The sequence below is a fragment of the Bactrocera oleae genome, chromosome 4 (assembly GCF_042242935.1).
Source record: "Bactrocera oleae isolate idBacOlea1 chromosome 4, idBacOlea1, whole genome shotgun sequence".
NCBI lineage: Eukaryota > Metazoa > Arthropoda > Insecta > Diptera > Tephritidae > Bactrocera > Bactrocera oleae.
The window spans coordinates 68,942,349-68,966,017 of record NC_091538.1 but is presented as its reverse complement, the minus strand read 5'-3'; the positions used below and the strand labels follow the sequence as shown (position 1 = coordinate 68,966,017).

The 23,669-nt window shown below is 33.8% G+C and overlaps 1 protein-coding gene and 1 long non-coding RNA gene across 5 annotated transcripts in view; one reads left to right on the top strand and one right to left on the bottom strand.

Moving 5' to 3' along the window:
* The window catches only part of LOC106614734 (cyclic nucleotide-gated channel alpha-3), a 263,421-nt gene that overhangs the window by 153,742 nt on the left and 86,010 nt on the right, over positions 1–23,669 (top strand). The gene's annotated exons all lie outside the window — the stretch shown is intronic.
* On the bottom strand, positions 21,057–21,625 carry LOC118682238 (uncharacterized). Its single transcript, XR_004977999.2, has 2 exons — positions 21,267–21,625; positions 21,057–21,200 (listed from the first exon to the last, which is right to left on the bottom strand). It is a non-coding gene; the product is annotated as an uncharacterized lncRNA (long non-coding RNA).

Sequence of the window (23,669 nt, the reverse complement as noted above, 5' to 3'; positions counted from 1 at the left end):
TCAATAGCAAGGTATTTAAAAAAAAGTACTACCATATAGCAGAGCAACCGAAGGAAGGCATTTAGAACGAAGTGGACTTAGGCAGATCAGCCGTATTAAAACGAAGGTAACGAAAGGTTGGATGATCGCCCGATGTGATCACCGTGTTGGATATTAAAATCGAAGTTTTCAACATAAATTTGGTTCGGTTAATTAGTAAAAATTAGGCTTACCGATTTCCCAACACTACCAAAAACTATATATTATAAATATATATTTAATAAACTGAAAATGAATATGAATATTCTAAATATACAAATTGTATCCACTAGAAAGTACATACAAACATATGTTTATACTTTTAGGCTACGAATGCGGCCGGTGTTTATTATATAAACACCATAATGATTGAGTCAATACGAAATTCTAATAGATGATTCAAAAGCCAAAGGCATAGAAAAACTACAAAAAAAAGCTGCAAAATAAAAAAAAAGAAAGATTAAGGACCGTTTGCAAGCCAGACAATGTCATAGACAGTTAAATCAGTTGGCAGGGCTAAAAGGCTGTCAGACATAGCAGCATAGCGATTAAAGCGAAAACGAGTATGGCGACAGCTGTTTTTCAACTACAGTACTACACACAGTTGACAGTGAGCATATATATATATATATGTGTATGAATACATATTTAGGTCTGAGAGTGCGTGCTGGGCTTTGGCTTTGTGTGCGCGGATAAATGGAGCAAGTGACAGACACGCACCAGCGCAACCCAACAAATGTGCGTACATACAGTTATAGGTATATTTGCCACATCACACTTCATTGTGGTTGCTGATCCATCCACACACATACAACTCTTCTGTGTATATTTGTGTGTGTTCGTAGTGTTTGCATTTTCATGTTTGTTTGTGTGTGTGTATTTGGTGGTGGCGCGTTGTGGCGGGTGGTTGTGTGTGATTCTTTGTCATTGACATCGCATGCCGTACGTGCTGTGTGCGTGTTCGTATGTGTGTTTGCGACAGGCGCCACATTGCTAGACAGACAGACACATTTGATGTCAAAGCTAGTTTTCATGCAGCAATAACAATGCTGTGCACATACAAACGCCAAGTGAATACATACATGAATGCACTTAAATTCACACATAACGACGTCTGCCTGTCTATTGACATTTGTCTGAAAGCGAAAATGAAACTATGCCTTTTAATTTGACACGCAGCAAATGGTGGGATGGAGAAAGTCACATTATCTCCAAGAAAGACAGGGATGAAAACTTCTTTGGCGACCAAGTTTTTTTTATGTGAAAACAACAAATATTAAAAGGTGTTATGCATTCTTCTTAATTTGCTCTTCTTGCTCTCGCATTTTTTTAAAATGAAAATACAATTTTATTGTAGGGATATGATTACAAATAAATTATTCGAAGCATTGCTAATGGGAAGTTACGACTTTTTCCCATCTTTCTAGCAAAGCACGAATACTAATAACTATAAAATTATTCATCTTGTGATGTTACCCAAGAATCAAGCCATTTTTCGATGTAGTCTTGTGAGTGGAACTGCTTCTGTGCCAAACCATGCACCATCGAACGGAAAACTGCTGGAGCCATTTATTGACAAACAGCGGGAATTTAGTTGCACACTTAAAAATAAAAATCGCCTTCAAGGTTGGCTCCTTAGCCAATAAAAGCATGTTTTCCTCCAATTATCGATAAACTTGTTATAAGCCTCGACTGAAACTACATGAAACTACACGAAAATTCATAAATTCGAATATTTGAAGTGCATTGTTCCTTTTGAGATCGAAAAAAAAAAATCAGTCAACACACTTTCTTTACAATGACAATGCTTCTATTTATTAGCCCTTTGGTTTTTATGTTGTTGACCTTGTACTTACGTACCCAAAGCTATTAAGACCTTCTCTATCGTATCATGTATGTTATAAGCACATGTTCTTGCATTATTTTTGCTCCACGTCGCTGCTGTTAGTTTTTCATATTATTGTGATTCATAAGCCACTCTTTGTTTTATTTCTAAAACTTTTGTGACTCTGATTTCTCAATACTACAAACAGTTATTTACAGCCTAGAAATTAAAAGGTTTACACGTAGCAGAACAGTGTTAACTTTAGTGTGTGTGTGTGTAGTAGTTCATTTATCCCAATCTTTGAGTTATGAGCTTCAGCACTTTCTACCCATTTGCCGATTGTTTCGGTTGCCTTTTGGCTTGTTACAAAAAAAAAGTGGGAAAGAGAGGGTAAACAATAAAATACATCACCTTATTGGCATTAGTTGTGTCCTGTTAAGCTATTAGCAAATCCTATCGCCATATGGTAGCCAATGCGGCTTTGTTTAGGAATTATAACAAATTTATGTCTTTTCTGGAATGCTCAAACACATCGACACACCGGCACAGGCATATGTGTGTGTTAGTGTAGTAACAGAGTTCCTTGGCATGTGAGGCTCGCAGGCGGCGTAAAAGTCAATGGCTGTGTTGGTTGTTTACTGGTGTAAGCTGCTGCTTACGAGTGTATGCGTGTTTTACACCATTTGCTGGTGTATAGTTGTTTAGATTCGTATACGCATATGTATACATTAGTTTGCCTAAGCCGTTTAACGTTTTAGCTTTATTGTTTTCAGTGTTATCTCCCCTAATGCCGGCTCATTTATAAATACATACAAACACGTATACAACTATACTACAATGACCTGCTAAAACTTGGCAAACGCTGAATTTTCTACATAGCGGCATATTATTTTATGTATGTACTCATATTTGAATGAGTGCGGCATGAGCTAGCACACATTCATTTTATCGTTACATGCAATCATTTGCTGTGCGCCCAGCTCAGAATACTCATAAGTACTCAGGAAAGCACCCAACTACTAAATTTTTACTACACTACTTCCACTTTCCCCTTTACCCCTGCCACACTCTCACTACATTAAACTCTTTCTCTATTTTTCTGCCGCTTTTTGTCTGCGCACTTCTGTGTTCATTGACTTTTCTGAGTTAATTATGAATGTAATGAAATGAAAATGGATTAGTAAGTAATACTCGATAGGCTCTCTGTAGTCGATAAAGTGCCCCAGACAAGTGGTGGTGCTATATATAGTATATTATGAAGGAAGGCGTGAGGAGGAGGTGGCGGTGTGCGGCAGCAAGTGACTGTTGCCACTTTTAACTGTGAAAGAGTTTAAATATTGTACTTAAGTATGTTGCCTGCTTTGAATATGCCGTAAGTAATGGCATCATTGTTGTAATAGTGGTTGTTGTTGTTGTTGTTGCTGCTATCAGTTAGCTGCTTGACTGCTCGATTGCTTTACTGTCAGCTAGCTTTGCTTTACTCTGTTTAGTTGATTGCCTTTTTGTTTTAATTCTTAAAAGTTGAGCATTTCATAAGTGTGGCAACATTGAAATGACTTGTTGAACCATTGAACGGTTAATTTATTGCCCTCTTGACTTTATAATTGGGTGATTGACTATGTAGTTGGTAAAGTGATTGACAAGCGCTGTTTGACGTTGAATATTATACAGCCTGTGATTTTATTTTATTTGTAATTTGGTGATTGGGAGGTGCGTCATTGGATATTGTTTGTACAAATGTATAAATTTAATTCGGTTTGGGAATTCAATAAGGTTTATAGCGCAACTATTACAACTATTTTTTCAGACATCGAGACTTTTTCAGATTTTAATAGATTGTAAAAATATTGAAATATAAGAATAAATAAAATATATTTAAATATAAATTTTTTATTGTATATAAAGTTTACTTTATTAATTTGTATAACTTTTAAGCAGATGGCAGCACTTTTAAAGGCACCTGTACCATTTTTTAAACTGTTAAGTTGGATACAATTAGTTTGTACTATTTAATTAAATTAATTAATTTGTTTTATTAAAACTTTTTAATGCAAATTTCGCGTAATTTGAATAATATATAATAATTAATAATAATTTTAATAATAATTAAATTTAATATTTGTAATTTTTCGTTTATAATATAAATCAACTAAAAAATGTGAACAGGTGGAAACTTTCTTAAAATTTTTTCATATTAACCTTCATATGGCTCTATATACATTTTATTGATATTAAATTTTTAAACATATGTCAGCGCTACGCATCGGCTGATATAATTTTTGAGCCTGTTTAGTTTTAAGCTCATATTATTTTTTTACATTTCTTCTGTCAGTTCAATTTAAATAAAAAAATAAAAAATAGGGCAACCTTTCTTGGAGTTGTTTGGCATTCTTGATCGCTCTTAGATTACAACTTATCAATTTATTCAATTAAAAGTTTTGACCAGATGGCAACACTGCTCATTAATATGCAAGTTTCTGCTTGTGGTTTTTCTTTTGTCCATATTATTTTCAAGAAGGTTAATGTTTTGAAAATTTTTATTTAGCTTGAGAAGATGCCCTGCAAAGTTAAACCTTGTCGTGCAATATCGAAACTTAGTTTGAGTATTTTTTCGAAATTTACTTATATAATGTAGACCACTTTTGAATGCGAAAAAATCATAATAAGATAAAATCCATTAGGCAAGGAAGAGAAAATTATTTACGCGTGTTCTGAAGCCAGGAAGAGACGTGGTTGAGTTTTTAAGGGTTAAAACGATTCTTCTCGATTTGCGGCTAAATTACGTGTCTGATGGAAAAAAGTTAAATCGCTAAGTTGTAGCTAACGAAAAGATCTACATCCTTTGTGTTGATAGTTAAATAACCTCAAAATTTATGTCAAAAATTTAACTAATCAAATGTTGGATGTTTATTTTTATCTTTTACAAAAAATATTTTTCGTTCACTTAATTAGGTGCAAACTAACTTTTACCCAAATACAGCGTAATATTTTGTTTTAATATTTTTAGTTTTTCACCCTATTTTGACTTAACATCGAAAAAGCATTCTAATTTTCTCTAAATTCTCACGTCAAAATATCAGTTTTTTCATTTATCCTTTTAAAAGGCTTTAGCGCTGACCGAATGGCAATACTAGTGAAAAGAGTTTTTTTTTTGCAAATAAGTCTTTAAACGTTCAAATAGAATACATCAATTTAACAAAGTTCTGCACTTACACATGTTTATGCTATTGCCAAAATGTCCAGCTTTGAGCGGAATGTCCATTTAAGCAAATTGCTGAAGTCATATTGAGAAAGCAGTTCATCAGTTTATGAGTTTATACGCATTCTTCCTTTGAGCGGAATTCCGTTTAACAAAATATGGTATATTCGAGTTTCGGTTAAGAGAATTTTTGAACTCGAAAATAAATAAATAGTTTAAGCAAAAAAATATTACTCGCCAGAATGATAAATTGAAAATAATTTAAAAATATAAATATATGTGCATAATTGCATATAAATGTATTATAACAAAACTTAACTGAGTTTATGCTGAAATATGTTTTGTTTTTACCTATTTAAGGTATCTTTGCGTCATTTGTTTTTGAGCACGAGAGAAATTAGAAAAATTCTTAAAACTAAAGTATAAGTCTTAAATACATATTAAGTATGAAGGGTACATACTTGTATGTACATAAGTAACAGTAAACAACACACACATAGTAAAAATACATACCGCTATCCATTTATGTAAGCTTACTCAGCAAATATAAGCACAGTGAGCGTTACAAGTTGAGTAGAAATCTCTTATCAACTCAAGTGGAAGGTATTAAAGTGCAAAGACACACACATATACATATAGCGACACACATTAAAGCACACTAATGTTGTGAAAGTGTATAACTGTAAAAACAGCTAAGACTTGAGAGTTTTTTGTGCCGGCATCCTTGTATGCAAGCAAGCAAACAGTACTGCTCGTGAGAAAATTTCAAAAATTGTAGGTGTGTGTGAGCAGCAAGCCATACATATACATATCTGTTTGTATGTGTGTGTGAATGACAAACAAGAAAGAGTACAAACAAAAAATCAGGTATTCAAATGCATGCACGTGACGAATGCTACAAGTAAGTCAAGCGAATGCAGAAGAGGTAGATAAGAGCAAAGAAAGCAAGGAAGAAAATAAAATAAGCAAGTAAGGTTGGTCTAAGTTCGGGTAATAGTGAAACATAGATAATCTCATATTTTGATTTTTTGAAATAACGCCACCTTGTGGGCATAGAAATGGTTCGATTATCTGAAATTCGAAATTTTAAAACAACTGGCAGCTCTACTCAAAAGTAGCACCTGTGTATTGTGCATTTTCATTTCTTTATAATTTAATAAAAACCTAAAAAGTGGCAACGTTTCAATTTATTAAATTCTAAATTCTTTCAGATTCTTCGTTATTATTTAGATCAATTAAAATTTATTTAAAAGTGGCAATACCACTCATTACTCTTCATCCTAGAACTTGAGGTGTTTCATTTGTCCATATAATTTTAAAGAAGTTTGTCGCCTATAACTTCTTTCTAGGCAAACAATCAGATATATTTGTGGCAGGGACATTCTCAAGGTTTAACTTGTCATCTCGATAATTCTCACATTTATAAGCAAATATCTATCCAGATTAGTCATTAAGTGTCAAAAACAACCGTTATGTGAACAAAATTTTTATATGCTGCGCACTTATTTGCAAGAGTAAAAAATTTATAATGATGGCATATGCTTTAAGATTGCATATTTATCGCATTGTTGTTGCATAATCAAAGAATGCACAATTATGACACACATTACAGCCAACCATGGTCTCGTGTGTATTGCGCTTAGCGTCCAGCTGTGCACAGCGCCCTCTCGAAAGAGCTGAGCCTGTCGTCTACTTTTTTTATCGCCTATGCCACCCAGCGCGTCTGACCGACCAACCTCCAGCCTGAATGTCAGTCTTGATCGGTTCGCTTTCGCACAGTCACGTAGGGCGTAAGTGAGCAAAGTACGATGCAGCTGGTGTTGCCACACTTGTCTGCCAGCCGGTTTCTTCGTACATGCATACTGCTAGGCGCCTGCACGCATAGTAATTTGAGTAGGTGTGAGCATTTAATGCTTTTGCCAGACAACTGCTTTCCTCTTCTTCTTGTTCTTCTTGCGAATTCTTCATTGTCAGCAATGAGTGATTAAATCGCTTTAATTAAGCAGGTAAATAACACTTGAGGTGCATGTAAGACGCTCACTTGATAAGTTTGTATTTTTTTTCCCGCTTGCGCATTTGCAAATATCTTGGCAAATGTTTAATGTGTTGAGGGGGTTTCATTGGAAACTCTATACTTCTTATGTACAATGAAGATGAGTGCTGGCCTGATTATGTTCACATGGTGCTAAGTGTATATTTATTGATTTCTGACTAAAGGGTATAATAGGTGCATTTAGTTTTGAAGTGCTCGTCAAGATGGAAATATAACATTAAGTGAATTATATAAACAAGTGTGCAGTTCCGAAAAATTGCGTCACGAGAAAAATTCGGGATCTCGATGAGCAGATTCGGTACTTATATTTTTTATATTAAAGCTTTATATTTTAATATATTCAATGTTAAACTAATTTCGGAAACCCGATCTATGTAATTCCGGATTAATATTTGATTAATTTTAATGCTTTAAGCGACTTCGGAATCTCGATGCATGTTATTCGGGATTCATATTTATTTTATCCTACATCTTTATACCTAGCTGTATTCGAAGTGCCACCGATGTTAGGATTCCGATGTACGTTATTCGGAATTCACGTTTTACAAAATTTTTTTAATGCAGATAAATCACCATAAAAATGCTCCTGTGTTGAAGCTTTAGTTCAATGTGCCGAATTAAATCAGGTGGCACAATTTATGTACACACAAAAAATCAAATTAGACAGTGATATTTAAAACCAAGCTTTGTATGTTATACGGGTATCGTGACTAAATACGGCTACACTGAATTTATAAGCAATCCAGAGATTGAGTTAAGAAAAAACTAATAAATCCAAAATCCAAACATCTATGATGGTTATCTTTACTTCTACATCCATTAGCTGTACTTCTTGTTCTCTCTTTCTACTATATTTTTTACAAACTTGCGGGCGTCCTTGAGCATTGCGACATTTAATTTGTTTTCTCTGCACTATCTGCTGTTAATAGACGCAAATTGCTGCCAATAAAAGCAATTAATTTCACTGAGTTAGCTCCATCTCTAAGGCTAAGTTTAGAGATACAGTTGCAATATAAAAAGGATAATCCCTTCAAGTACTGCAATGTCTTCATACCTTTAAAGCGAATAAATTAGTATCTCTGTACATTGTGACCAGAAAGTTTCCGTCAATTTTAAATAAAACGAAAAAAATATCTTCATCAATATTTATTCTGTCGCCTTCAAAATATGCTCCTTTTGAAGCGATACACATATCCAACCTCTTTTTCCAATCGTCGGAACTTGCTTTGTAGACGGTGTCTGGGATCGCCTTCAGTATGCTCTGCGAATTTTCTTTTACGGCTTCAATCGCGTCGAAACGGGTTTCATGGAGTGGTGACTTGTGTGATGGAAACAAAAAAAAGTCGCATGAGGCCAACTCCGGTGAATACGGTGGTTGGTCGATGGTATTGAATAAGTTTTTGGTCTTAAAATCGTCTAAAGAGACTTGCACATGATGGTCTTTTTGCAAAAAAATCAAACGAGCTGCTTCACGGCCGATGTTTAGCTTAGATGCTACCTTTCTACAAGTAACACTCGCATGACGATTTTCGATTTAATTTTTTTTTTATTTTTATCGTCAGTGGTAGACGTCGAATTACGACCGGAACGAGGAATGTCTTCGACGATTTTTCGATCATTCTTAAAGGCTTTGTAGCAGTCGTAGACTTGGGTTTTCGATAGAATAGATTCACATCACTAATATTTGCAACGATTCCGCACACGAAATTTGGTTCGAAACACAAAAATCGACGCAAATTCTTTGTTCAATATTTTTTTCCATTGCAAGAAGAGTATTCAGCGCAAACAATTTAAATGACAATTCCTGAATACAACAACAAAATACATACCATACCACACTTTGATCGCCCATACTAAGCACTAACTTCACATGAAATGCCACATCTTCATTATCGCTATGATTTAATTACCAATTGGAAGTTTCCATAGTTCCATAAAAAATAATTATAAGCGCGCACAAATCATGCTTAACCCTTTGCCAGCCGCGAATAGCAAACCCACCAATGCCGACATTTTGTTTTGGTAATTCCACGGCGTCGGAAGTCAAAGAGTCACTGACCATTATTGTGCTAAATTGGCTGGTGAAATTCAGATTATTTAAATTCATACATATTGAAAGCATGAATTGTATAAATGCCAACGAAAAGTTCGGCGCGACACATAGCTTTACTTGCTGGCCCACTTGTCGTTTACCAGGGCGTGTACGTAATTAAAATTGCGCTCTTTAAGTTCTTCGCTTCATCCTTCCTTACAATACTTACGAGTATACATATATATTTTGGACTTATTACCGCTTATTTTTTGATAAAATTTTCGGCAGTTTCTTACAGTTCAACTCGCGTTGAAAAGGGTATAACTTCAATTATTTATGAAGTCATTAAAGTGTCTTCAACACATTTTCACGACATTTTATTTTCTTCGCGTATTTGTAGTTGTTGTTTTGGTTGCGTTGGAATTATTTAAATAATGGAAAATGCTTTAATTAACATGTCACTCCATTTAAAGTGACATTGACAACAAGCTGCAAGAGGCGGGAAAATAAGTGAATAAAGTATTGGCAAACACATACCCACAACGTCGGTTTCCTTTAATACTCGTATATTTGGAGTATTTAGAATGCCAGCTGAAATGCGAAAAAATCGAAAAATTGAGATGAGAACAATGAAAAAATTCACTCTACAGTTAGATGAGATCGTTTTTGAACTATTTTCTTCTGCAAGGCTTTCAGGCTGCATAAAATAATGAATGGAGTTCATGAACTAACCACTTTCAGCCCTTTAACGCAAGAAAAAATTATGGAAATCCCAGGCTGCTAAAAGTGCCTTTGTTTATTGCTATTTAATGAAAAATTACAGCGAAAAATTGATTTTATTTTCAGAAACAACTATATTTCTTCTCAAAACAAAAATTTAAATAACAACCATAAAATATTGCAAATGGAGAGAGCAGAAGCAGTGAGGCATATGAAAATAATAACAAGCAACCGTTGGCCAAATAATAACGAAAGCAGACTCATACATACGCCTGCACAGACACTATTTTAAAAGTTTTTGTACAGGTAATATATATACATACATATATATATACTTGTATATATATTTAGGTAACCCAATAAGAAAATTTCGATAAAATTTGAAAAATATGTGCATAATCTTAAGTAAGATTCAACAAAACATCTTTTGAAGCCAATTGTTCTAGCTTGATTTTTCAATATCGACATGCTATTATATATTTTCATATTAAGTACCGAAACATTTTCGTACCAGATTTGATTAACTCTGTTTCTGTGCAAAGTTTTTCCAGCTTAAGAAAGATTTCTTAGCAACAATGGTATCTTCGCCATATTATGAAAATAATCAACGTTTGTATAGTTGTTTCCACTTATCTAAAATATCAGTTCTCGGTACTTACTTGACATTCACTTTAATGATTTAATTCAATTTCCTTACCTTTTTTGGAAGTTCCAAAGATAAATAGAGATGCGTAACATGTTTTCCAAGAACTAGGTAGAATATTAGCCGCATAAAAGAAAACTGCGTTCCAACAGAGAGGATTATATATTAGATATTTCGAATAACGGTACTGAATGGCCTGGGTTTAGATTATTTCTTAATATTTTTCAAATTAATTATCATTTACTGATGTTAGATATTATTTGTTCTTCTCCCAATATTGACTGTGAGTTAGTGCTGTCGAGTCCTTATGTTTAAAAAACTTAATTTCACTTTCCAACTGAGAATCAAATTCATACATATGTATACAGCTGTATACTTGTATATTAAATTCCGCCTCACACTGCTCGGGCTTTTATACATGTGTGGAGATAACATTCACTTAAACGTACCGCAAAAGTTGAAGAAATTGAAATTAAGTCAGTACAATAAGAGCGAAAACTCACAAACTCACAAACACACATATGTACACATAACAATTCGGCAGCCTAAAGAAATCGACAAGTAGAGCTCGACACATTGTGCTGAATTTTATAGTAGTAAGTCTACGTCCGGTTATTGAGCAAAGCTGATGATCGAGAGCCAAAATTGATGGAATGTTTGTTATTTTTGTTGTTCTCAGCAGACGTTGCCAATGCCCCTTTCTTACGCTTCCTGTGTGCCATTGACCAGTTTATGACATATGGGCTAGCCTCACTTGAGAAAATGTCAGCATGACAGAGATAATAATAATAGTTGGTATAACATGACCATAGGAGAGCGCAAAATAAAAATAAAAACGGGAAATACATATAACGAAAAAAGCAAGTGCAACAAATGCCATGAAAAACCAAGTAAATTTGAGCGGAATAACGAATAATTGAAAAAAGAAAACAAAAATAAATAAATAAAATGGAAATGTGTGTTTGGATTTCGCAATTCAGAGAGTACTGAAATAAAATTCAATCAATTACCATAAAATGTAATTGAGGAAAGTATCGGTGGCGTAAAAGGTGACAGCACAAATGCTGCTCTTGCGCCGCTATAGTATGTGTAAGTGCTCTAAATAATATAAAATATGTAAAAAGTAGAAAAAATAACGAAATCAGCAAATAATCTTACAAAAAAAAAAGTGGTTGCCAAACTCAGCTCAACATTCGTATTGATGGCGTTGACAATGAGCGGTTGCTGCGCCGGCTGGATAACGGCCTGATTGGTTGTGCGGTGGTTGAGCGGTCGCTCGGACCGTCACTTGGTTGACTGGATGCTGGTGGCTGTCTCGTACAGCTCGATTTTTATTCGCATGCTATTTTCAGTTTTTAACAAACAGCTTTTAATTCCGATTTTTGTTCTCTTTCTAATTTTTGGCCTCTGAAATATATTCGCTTTTACATATTTTTTTTTGGCTTGCCAGCCACCGCCTGTTTGGATTTCGAATTGATTGATGTGCTTGTGTGTGGACGCATAAGAGCAAACGATGCAAAAATAAAGTATGCAATCGAAATGGGAATTACACTCGGTGAAGTGAAGTAAATTGTGGCAGTGCTTATGTGCATGTTCAACCACTTGCACACACACATATGTGCCTACCTATATTTGAATTTTATTGAAATGCTAAAAAATAATCAGTGCAGGCAGAGTTCGCAGCGCATGAAAGGCCACACTGCCTATTTTCCAACTATCCCCCACTCTCGCAGCCGCAGTTCTTCAGCGCTGTGAGTTTAAGACACACATTTTTCATTCATTTGGAAATCGCCATTGACAAGTGGAAAAACGACAATTGGCACTTGTCGAAGTCGTATGAATTTCGCCATTTAAGTGAGTGAGTGTCACCACTAGTCGTATGACCCACACAATCGCTTAGTGGTTCAACAATTTTTCCGAATTATGGTGCAAGTGACATGCGAATTTTCAATAAAGCCCAAAAAATACACTTAGGTATGTGTGTGTTAGTGGCATACGAAATGAGTTTTAATACAATTTTCTCTATTTACACGATATGGAAGGAGATGTGATGATAGAATTCTGAATATGTGAGGAATTCATTATTCGATACTTACATAATATACAACACTGATTGGTTTAATCGGGTTTTGCCTTGGAACAACTTAAATACGATAACATATTTTGAGGCTCACTATCATTTGAGTGGTGCGGCAAATAAACAAAACTGTCGATTCTGGTACCATCCACAAATTATTCATGAACAACCATTATATTCACCTAAATTAACAGTTTGGTGTTGTTTTTGGTCTGGTCATCGTCATCGGTGCGTACTTATTTCAAACTGATGATATCGTTACTGTCAATGGAAAGCGGTATAGATCGATGATAACCAACTTTTTATGGCCGCAATTGGAAGATTGATGATGAAGTTGATCTTGACAACATCTGATCCTAACAAGACGGGGCTACGTACTACCCAGCACGTGCAACAACCGAATTTTTGCGAGAAAAGTTTGGAGACTCGATATTTTCAAGAAATTGTGACATAGAATGGTCTCTAAAAAGTTGTGATTTAACACCATTAGACTACCTCTTGTGCGCTTATTTGAAGTCATTGGTCTTTAGCAATAAACCAGGCTCTCTTCAAGCTTTAGAAATCACTATTGAACGTGCTATATCGGAAAGTGGTTTCATCAATTGTTCTTGAAAAAAAGGTGTGGAGGCCATTTGAATGATGTTATGTTAATTGTATCGATTGTACTTCACATTAAATAAAAATAATTTAAATTTTCTTAACAATTTGTGTGCTTTTTTTTTTTAAATCATATCATTCTTATTGGAAACCCCTGTATTTACGCTCAATCTCAAAATAGAAATAAAATAATACAATACAAAATAGCAATTAAGAAAAACTCTCTCTCACTCTTTTCGAGAGTGTTTTGGGAGATAACCTAAATATTATTTAAATATTGACTTGTATTTTTTTTTGGCAATCATTATCGTCTTTTTCTGGTTGTTTTAATTTTTTTATATTCCAGTTCACGAATTCATGAGAATTTAATTTTGTTGCCACATTCTGACATAAAACTCCACAAAATTCGTCCACAAAATTTTAAATATGGCTGCATACTTGCTTAGGGGCATAGTGTTAATGCTGTTATATTTAATATTCATAGACGACATAGTTTCTTTTATTATTGACATAAACTGTCGGCAATTTTCATTTTGTGTATGTGTATTTGTAGCAGATGTCATTGAAAGTGTCACAATTTCTGAATCACTTAATAATGAATGCGACAAGTATTGTCTGGATGAAATTTTTGCAGTCGCATGTCATTTAAGAGAAGCTCTAAATTTTAGTTTAACGGAAAGATGAGTAACTGGGGAGATGAGCACGACGCTGAGTTACAAAGCTTATGAGCTTATTGCGTAAAACCCTTTGTCTGATGTGTTTAATTGGGATATTTTTGTATTCTTTATAAAAATGAAATTTTAATGCGTTGTTGTACTGAAAAAGTGTAAAAGAAAAAAGTTTTGTGGTCTCACAATAGCAAAGTGAGAAGCATCTTGAAAACGGTGTCATCCGCTATTTAATATTTTTTTGAATTTAATTTGGTGATTGCATTTTAAAAATACATAAATATATTTTCAATATATGTATATGAATTATTATAATAATTTATACGCATAATTCAAGAACAAATATGTTAAATGTTTTTTACTAATTTTAGCGTAAAGTTTGCTGGCGACTTTGATTTTGAGTATACTTGTATATCTATATTAGTATAATATATAATTTTTAAATTACTAAGCAGTAATTAACTTTTAAATGAGCTTGCAAAATATTTATTTAAATAATTTTGCGCAATCCCATGATCTTTAACGCTCTGCTGTATTCGCATAAAGTGAGGAACTTGGGTTATACACAAAATTTGCGATAATTGTAGGCAACGTTTGATTTTAATTGAAAATATTACCGCGCACAGTGTTTTTTCTTGTATGGAAGAAAAAGATGAGTAATCAGTTTCAAATTTTCACCAAAAATCTATTAAAATATTATAAATATTGTATTAAAAAAATTTGGGCACATCGGACGAATATATCCTATAGCTCTCATAGTAACAGTCAGTAACGGATCGATAATTTTATTTTTATTTTTTTATTTTAAGGCGAACTGGGCGTAGTTTTACTAATAATAATACAATAAAAAATTAAAATACACACTTTCAAGAATATTCGCATTGCTTGGTGGCACACAAAAATGTTGTGATAACAGAAAAATAAACCAAGTAAAATATTTGTATACAATATTATAATTAGAAAACGATCAAATATTTTATAAATCATTTTCACATTGTCCCATCAATTAAATCTATAGTTCAATTTAGTAGCGTTGTTTTGTGGTTGTAAGCAAGTGTTTGTTGCGCAGTAATAAATGGATCAGAGCTTCCAACTAACTGCTTTGCGGTTTCAAGAGCAAAATATTGCTGAGTTAATCTCTTTACCCGAAGATATGACATACATAAAAGTTGAGGCTCTAAGTTTAAAGTCTTTATCAATTCTTCCCGTATTATCTGCAGATATATCAGAATTATTGAAACATTTTTGGTCGATCCGATGTTGCACTTCTTCCAGTTTCCAAAAACAAAAAAAAAAATATTTATAATAATAATAAAAAAGATATTGTTAGTATATTGCAGAGTATATGCAATGGGCTAATTTGGGCGGCAACACTTAATTTGTTTATTACCTTAAGACATACTAAAATAGACTTAAAACGAAATGAATGGAGGAATTGTGGAGATACACAATTAAATCTTTATGTAAACATATTAAAGACGCACATAAAATGCATAAAACACAGGGTCAACTTAAGTACTGATTTAAGAATAACTACAACGTAAATTAGTTTTTGTTAATTTTCTAACATAAAAAAGATATCTTTAACTACAAAATCCATTAAAAATAATTTAAATTCACTTTGAACTTTGCTTTCGTTGCTCTAAAAAAATTAATAAGTGATCACAACTTCAATGCTATTTATTAAAAGTTCAGTAAGATTTCGAAAAAAAACATTTGCCATTAAAAATTTTAGACATTTTAGAAACAATTGTTTACCTTTTCGCTATTTTTTTAACATGATTTAGTTTTTATTTTTTGCCTATTGGCGAATAGTGGTTTCGCTACGTTTAGTGTAGTAATCTGATATCATAAATTATTTCAAAACATAGTCTTACTAAATTTTTTTATGCCATGACTTATTTGAAAACTTAAAGTTCTCAATATTTTCGTTCGAAACTAAATCTTTTTAAGTGATACAAAAATTATACTCAAAATGTTTTAATTTATCGAAAGTTTCTTAATTGAAAAGTTTCCTAGTAGAGATCATGCACTAGTTACATCAATCTTTTAAAGTATAATCGAGTCCTTCGCATTCTGGAACTATCAGAGCGAAGTTTGTATTCGAACTTATCTCGACTAAATAATAACCCAACCGACGCGAGGAGTGTAATCCCTGCACGTGCGCAATTAGCTTTAGCCAAGTCATAAAAATCAAGAGTGTTTTTGAAGCGTCGAGATTTAGAACTGCTCAAGTTCAGAAACAAATATTTCAACAACTAAAATATACAATTATTAATAATAAATTTTTATGATTTTATTTATAAAAACGAAATGATATATATAGTCCCTTTAATGTTGAAAAGTGAGTCTGCAAGAAAATGGTATGTTCGTTACACATAAAACAAAAAAAAATAAGCTCACTTTTTTAGCCTATTTCATATTAATGAGATTTTTTGGGAATTTTTTTAATGAACCTTGCCATAAATGTTTTAATTTCGCAAATATTCATTAAATTGAATATCGTATGTCCATAATTAATTAAATGCATTAAAAAAATTATTAGAAAAATATATATTTTCTTAGAAAATACAAAAAATGAAATTTTATACCAATAGTATAGACGTTTTTGTAAATGTATTCGTCTTTTTTTCTTTCTTTTATGTTTTTATTTTTACAGAAGACAATCAATATTCATATTTACTTTCGCTGCTCCTGCAAATAACTATGAAACACGAAACCCGCGCAATAAATCGAGCAATTTTATGACAAACCATATAACTGAGGTTGTTGTTTTTACAAGTTTTTACAAGAAAAAAATTCAGAAAGCCGCGGAACACTGTGTCTCAGTACAACGTTCAAGAACAGGCAGTTTTCAGTGGCAAACGGTGGATTGGCGTTCGCGCTAACCTTTTATCTGCAACGTTGTTTTTATTGTTGTTATTGGCATTGCACTGCTTGCCGCAAGCAGGAAATTGATTATGCCAGAATGGTGTCAACTATTTTCATTTATATCTCGTGCCGTTTTCTTGGCTTCTATGGCAATTGTCGGCGCCTCCTTTAGCGCCTCCACAGCCGCCTTTGTTCCACTACGACGATTCGCCGTTATTGCAACTTTTTTTTTTTTTACTTATTTTTATTTATTCACATTTTTGCAAGCTTTTTGTTAATGCAGTGCTTTTTTTATTTTATTCGCTTCGGTTGTAAAATGCAAATTGCTTGCGGTGATTCTAAAGTTATTGCTTACTTTGTTGCAACCAGCTGCTGTTAGCGCTGCGCCAGCTGGCATCGCATGTGCCGCTGTTACCGTAGCGTGGCCTGTGTTAGCGACGGCGTCGACGCAGGCTTTGGGGTTGCAGAGCTTCGGCCGCAGCCACAGCTGTAGCCACAATGCAGCAGTGCAAATGCAGCGCGAAATTGCAAATTTACTGCGTGTTGTTGTTGCTGTTGTTTTATCGTTGTAGAGCTTTTATTGTTTTTGGTTGGCTTTAACTGCTTGCACTTGCCGCTGCTTGGTGTGGTCACTGACCGCCCACTAAGCGGATGGCGGATGTCGGTCGGTATTTTGGCAGCACTCGCATACACACATACACAGCCACACATATGCACTAATGGAATGGTTTAGGTTGCGATGTGTTGCATAGATTGCTGGTGAACGGTTTGCACGCTCACCGCAACAGGATATTTGCACATTTCATTCACCATGCACAATTGGCGCATAAATATTTTATTATATTGCAAATACAAGTATTAGTAAGTTTGTTTGTATGTGTTTGTGTGTGAGTTTATTGCTATGTAAAAGTAATTATTGAAAATTGGCCACGAGCTGCATTTTGCATCAATCTGTTTGCCAATAATTTACTGCTTGGTATCTGTGTGTTGGTGTGCGTCTCTCGAAAAAGCTTTCATCTCGTATTTATGAGCAGCTTCCGATTGCCTTTTGTTGATTGCTGGTTTCTTGTTTACCTTTCAATTATTGGCTAATTATGGATTTTACTCCGGATATTGTTACCTGGTAATTGGCTGCATTTTGTTGTTCACTTAACAACAAATTGCTAAATAATGGCTACTTGTGGGAATGTGGTGTTTGATGGTTGTTTTATATAGCTTAGAGTTAATATAAAGTATTAATTAATTTACTTTTTCTAAAGAATTTGAGTTTGAAAATAATAAGTCGGCTGAAAGTGGAAATTCTTATAAGAAAGTTTATGGTGAAAATTTCGCTTATATTTTCAACACAGAAAATTCACCGCATTAAGTCATACAAACGTTCACAGGCAGCTTCAACACTTCCAACTTCCTACATTTTTAAAGTATAGTTATACCACAAGTTACAAACTGTATGAAAAAATTTGTTAAAAAATTTGGTCTATGAGTTATACCAACCTCCCGCCTATATTTTAGTGTCTTCGTCATGACAAAAAGCACATTCATGTCATAAAATCTGTAGTAAACTATTTGTTAAGTTTTCCATTTTCCGTATACCGAACGATTATAATAGCAAATGTCCGAGCTTATTGCTGTCTAAATCTGTTTAGTGCGCCTAAAACGCTCATGTACGTGTAAGCGTATTTTTATTATGGTCAACTGAATCTAATGTAGGCAGTTTCACATAAAAATGCGTACTCCAACAGTTGTTACATGTGCTGCTAAATGAGCCAATAAAATTAGTTTTTTTTTGGGTTTCCAGCGACTGTACATTTACTTTTACATTAATGTTACTCATACGCACTGATGCACTATATATATCATATTATATATAATATATTGTATTACGAATGTTTTGATGAAAATAGTTCAGTGTTTGAAATTCGTTCCAAATTCGATAACTTTTGTTCTATAACTCGTGTCGATGAGGTTAGTAGATGGATTTAAGAGGAGTATGATAGTAAGCATGTAAAACACGACACATTGTATTATAGGCATTATTGAAACCTAAAAATAAAATATTCTCGTTAAACTAGAAGAAATTCTCCGTACAGCGACTTAAATAAAAAAAAAATAATTTTTTTAAATTGACAAATTTAAAAAAAGTTGAACTTTACCCCAAATTTTGGTAGTTTTTGGCCTGCCAAATCCGATCTGAGCAAACGGATAGATCGATGTTTAGAGAGTTATATACAGAAATGGCAGAGACATATTTCATGATGACCGGATCATTTGTCTTTGAGTTATCACGGCAGCAAATTCGAAAAATACTGTTTCGAGAAAAACGCGTTTAACGATAAACTTATGGAGTATACTGAACTGTACGACTACATTTTAAAAAGCTGTTACTCAAAAATTATTCGAGATATCGATTGTAAAATTATAAATTATCGAAATATAAAAAAAAATCGATGTCGTCAAAATTCCACACAGGTGTGCCCCTTAATGCAAAAGTTTTAGATCTTTTCGCACCTGCAACTTTTGCACATAATTTTTTCCTGTGATTGGTAGTTTTCCCAGAGATCGAGAAAAACCAGTTTTTATCCTAAAAAACTCAGTCGTCTCTCTCCCTTCCACTTCCCGATTTCAAATCCTCTTCTCGACCTAAGATCCCCGTAAATTTTTTCTTCTTTAATTTTTGTTATATTCCCGGTTTTTTTCAATGAGTTCCAGGCTACTTTTATTTTTTCACTTTTTACCAATTTCTAAGGCTTCAGTTATAGTCTAAATGGTACTCAAAGCTAGCATAAACATTTTTTATAAGAAAATCGTTGAATCGCTCTTTTTATATGCATGGATAGTATTTCTGAAGTTGCCACCCAACGAAAAAAATAAAATTGAACACAATATTAAAAAAAATATATATGGCTAAGATATATTTTAATTTAAAAATTTTTTCATTAATTTTGTATGCGTTTTCTACATTAAGCTACAGTTCTGATCTTTTAAAAATATTTGTCTTCAGCTGACTTCAGTTTCCCAACACTTTACCATGCAATAATGTCATTAGCAACAGCTAGCAACCACAACTAGTGTAAGCAAATAATTTCAATATAAATATTTTAGCAAATTAGTTAAAATAGTTGCGAGTCTAAGCCCTGTAGTTGAAAATATAATAAATTCTTAGAAGCTTTGCAATGCCTCAAGTTGTCAGCGCACAACAGATGCACACATTTGAGCTTGAACTGGCCTTAGAACAAATTCGCAAAAGTCACTTTCGAAGTTACTTCGTATTACACTCGAAAATGAGCGAAATTTGTTTGCGCCACGCAGGTGTGTGTGTGTGTGTTTATGTGTTTGTGTGCATGTGCATGTTTACAGATTTCCTTGCACTTAATTATGATGCTAAATTATGCACAAAACACTGACAGCTATTATGCAAAGTGTTGACAACAACATGAAAAACAAAAGCAACAACTTGCGTTGATGTTGACTGCTGCACGTGGTGACATTTACAAACATTAATTAAACTAATTTTCCAAAAAATATTTTATACCATCTGCAAACAAATTAAATCAACTTGAAAGATTACTGACGGCTGCCGGTTGCGCGCTGCCATGCTTTGCATCGGTGGTGGCGATGGCAAAATGAACTTCACGCAGAAATGCCTGAAAATGCAAATAACGAAAGTGCAGAAGCTGAGAAAAAGTTATGCAAACGCTGAAGTTTTCAATGAATTTGCCTCAGTCAAGTTGTTGCTGTGCACACTGTTTTTTGGCTGTTGCAAACACACACACACATATGTATGTCTGTTTGTTGACTGACGAATTATGTGCATTTGGTAATGCGATGCGTCATTGCTGCAGTAAAGTTTTGTGTGGACTCCTTTCCCGTGCAGCGAGTATCTCTCACACCGACACACACATACATGCATATATGGCGTTGTTTGCATATCGTCGCTGCCACAAAATGCTCCAAATATATTCGGGTAGCGCTAACACATTTTTCTTGCGCGCAAACACTGCTCCTTGCAAATTCTTTGATATCTTGATATCATCAATCACCGTGCGCTCGCTGTTATTCGCTTTCTTCCCACTCCATATGTGATTATCTGTCTTTGAGCAACTCTGTGCATATGCCTTGTAGACAATACACTCACTTGCTGCTATTCCGTCGCTTCATTCTGCACGTCTGCTTTTGCTCACTCATTCTTCAACTACGCGCTCTATTTGCCAATACAATTTTTTCTGTTGCCTTTCTTCAGTTTTTTTTTTTCGCACGCATTCTCTTTACGCACGCATGTTTGTGGCTTGCCACGCAATCCGCCGCTTGACACTATGGATAAATGAATGAACGTTAGACGAGTTCAAAGTGCACAAACAAACAAAGCGCAGCCTGGCATTCTTTTTTTTTTTTGAGCTGCGTGAATTTTTTCTTGCTTTGGTAGCCGTTTAAGAAATTTCAGTCCACGAAAATAATTTGTGAAAAGCAGAGATTTATACATAAGTGTCTGTAAATAATCTAATGAAAATAAAAAACATTGAATATATCAAAAATATATTTATATTATTATACTGCGAAACTTACATATCCGATATCTTAAATTTTGTCGGCACAAAAGTTCTTCAAGCATTATTCAATTTGTATTAGAAATAATTCATCATTTAGTTTTTGTTTGCTATAATATTTTTACCCTCTTCGTCACAGTTTTCCTCAGAGGTACACGCTTTATACTTAGTACATATACCTCAGCTTAGTTGCGCTTCATCTTTGACTTGCCTTTGGTTAGTTGTTTATTCTTTTGACACGATTTTATTACCTGCTGTGATGTATGCCTTACGTTGCGTTACGTGGCATATGGCGACAATAGAAAAGTTTCGCGCTACTTACAGTTGGGGAGAAAACGTTAGCAGCTGTATTTATATTAAAGTTATGTATAAGGTACTTTCGCTATTCAAAACGTAGACTTAATAGCTTAGCAGCTTAAGGTATTTCGATTAATTTCGGAGAGAGTTGATTTTCATAGATTTTTTTTATATAACATATACAAGCATATATAAACACTACAAGCTATGGCGTCAAAATTTATTTGTGTTCATAACATAGTTTCATCTGGTTACGTCATAAATAATGCTGAAATAAAGCAAAAATTGATATTATTTCCGTGTACAGATTTTAGTTATAGTTTTTGATTAGCCTAAATGGTGCTGTAGGGAAAGAGTTCAAGATTATGTTACTTTTATAATATTTTTTTTTGATATGGCCAAGGCCGAGTGCTATTTCTCTTTCCTGACCCGACTGAATTTGAAAGCTCTGTATTCGTTTGTATTGGGATCATATTGCATGTCAGCAATTCAACATAGTTTTAAGCTATATCTGAACGCCTAACAATTTTTATAAGATTTTTTATTAAGTTAAATCCATTAACAGATTTCAGATGTTGTCTTTCGTAGAAAAGGTACCATCTGATCACTGGTAGATATTTTGGTTAGTGTTTTGGGTATGAAGTGTGTCAATGCTCGATTTGTACCAAAATACCTGAATCTTTTCCGAAAACGACGTTTAGTATAAGTAGCAAAAGAGATGCTTGAGAATGTAACAGATGATCCTACATTCATCGCATCATTACCATCCGAATTGTTTAGTAATTAGTATAAAGGGTTAAATAAGGTGTACATATATATTAAAAGTGGCGGGACTTGATGGATGGAACTATGACACAACTATGTAGTATCAGTGCGTCGAATTTTCTGGTATTTTAAGTCCCATCCATCTGATAATATCTCCGCCTTTTTGTATGACTACACTTAATTTTGGGCCTCTATTCTCTACCCTTTTGCAATTTTTACATTTGAAAGCGATTTTATCTGATGTTTTGGTATGATGAAGCCTTTTTATTGCCTGTGCCGCAAGTATTTCAAGGTATCATACTTCAGAACATTTTTACTGCCGATTTACAATATTTTCTTACTGCTAGTTATTTTAGTATAAATATTTTCGCTCCTACTGGCTCTCCTACTTGTTCATATAGCTACATATGTACGTGCATATACCTCAGCAATTTGTTACTATATAAAAGTAAAAAAATACAAATAAAAAAATATGAGCCAATAACTGGAAAGCATTGCATTCAGAAATGTTATTCCACTGCATTTCATTTCCTGATTTTCCGGATGATACCATAGAAATTACCTTAGGTGAATGGCATAGCTGAGGAGTTTAGTAACATATACAGGATATTTATTTTATTTAATCGTAGCATAAAATAAATAGAACGCTCGTGTGCGCTTTATTGCCAGGAAACGCAGATGAAATTAGATTCAAAAATTATTTGTGAGTGCGTTGAGACATAAAGTCGAAGTTAGCTGGGTGAATATCGCCTATAATAGTTGATTTTTTTAAATACATAAAAATAATTTATAAATATATAATAGAGTAAATGAATGAAAACAATAGTCAGAGCTATTTTCCTTTTTTGATAAAAATTTTAATTAAATTTTGTGAGTTTGAAATTTTTGTACTCAAGTACAAAACAATCATACATAAATTTAATAACATTTAAAACCATACGAGTGTCATTCGATTTTATTTACAAATTAAACGAAACTATTTTCTTTAATATGTCTCTTAATTTCGCACTTATATGCGTCCTGCATACGCAGCAAATAGACTTCAAACTTGAGTTTGCAAATTTTGTTGCCTGCTTTTGTGCGCAAACAGTGCCATCACAATCAGTTTGCGCGTATGTGTGCCACATTTGGTTGCATTCGTTGCATGCGTTTATTGTGCGCGACACATTCACCGCATAATTGCCCTAAATTTTAATTGTATTCGCGCATAAATGTTGATAGCGTTGAACACGGCGAGTGCGCACGACACTTGCCGCAACTGACAACAGCACGTGGCATTAAACAAAGGGAGCAATAGAGGGGTAATAAAGAAAAAAACAGGCCAGCAGCACAACATTTGAGGTTTGATGTTCGCAGGAAC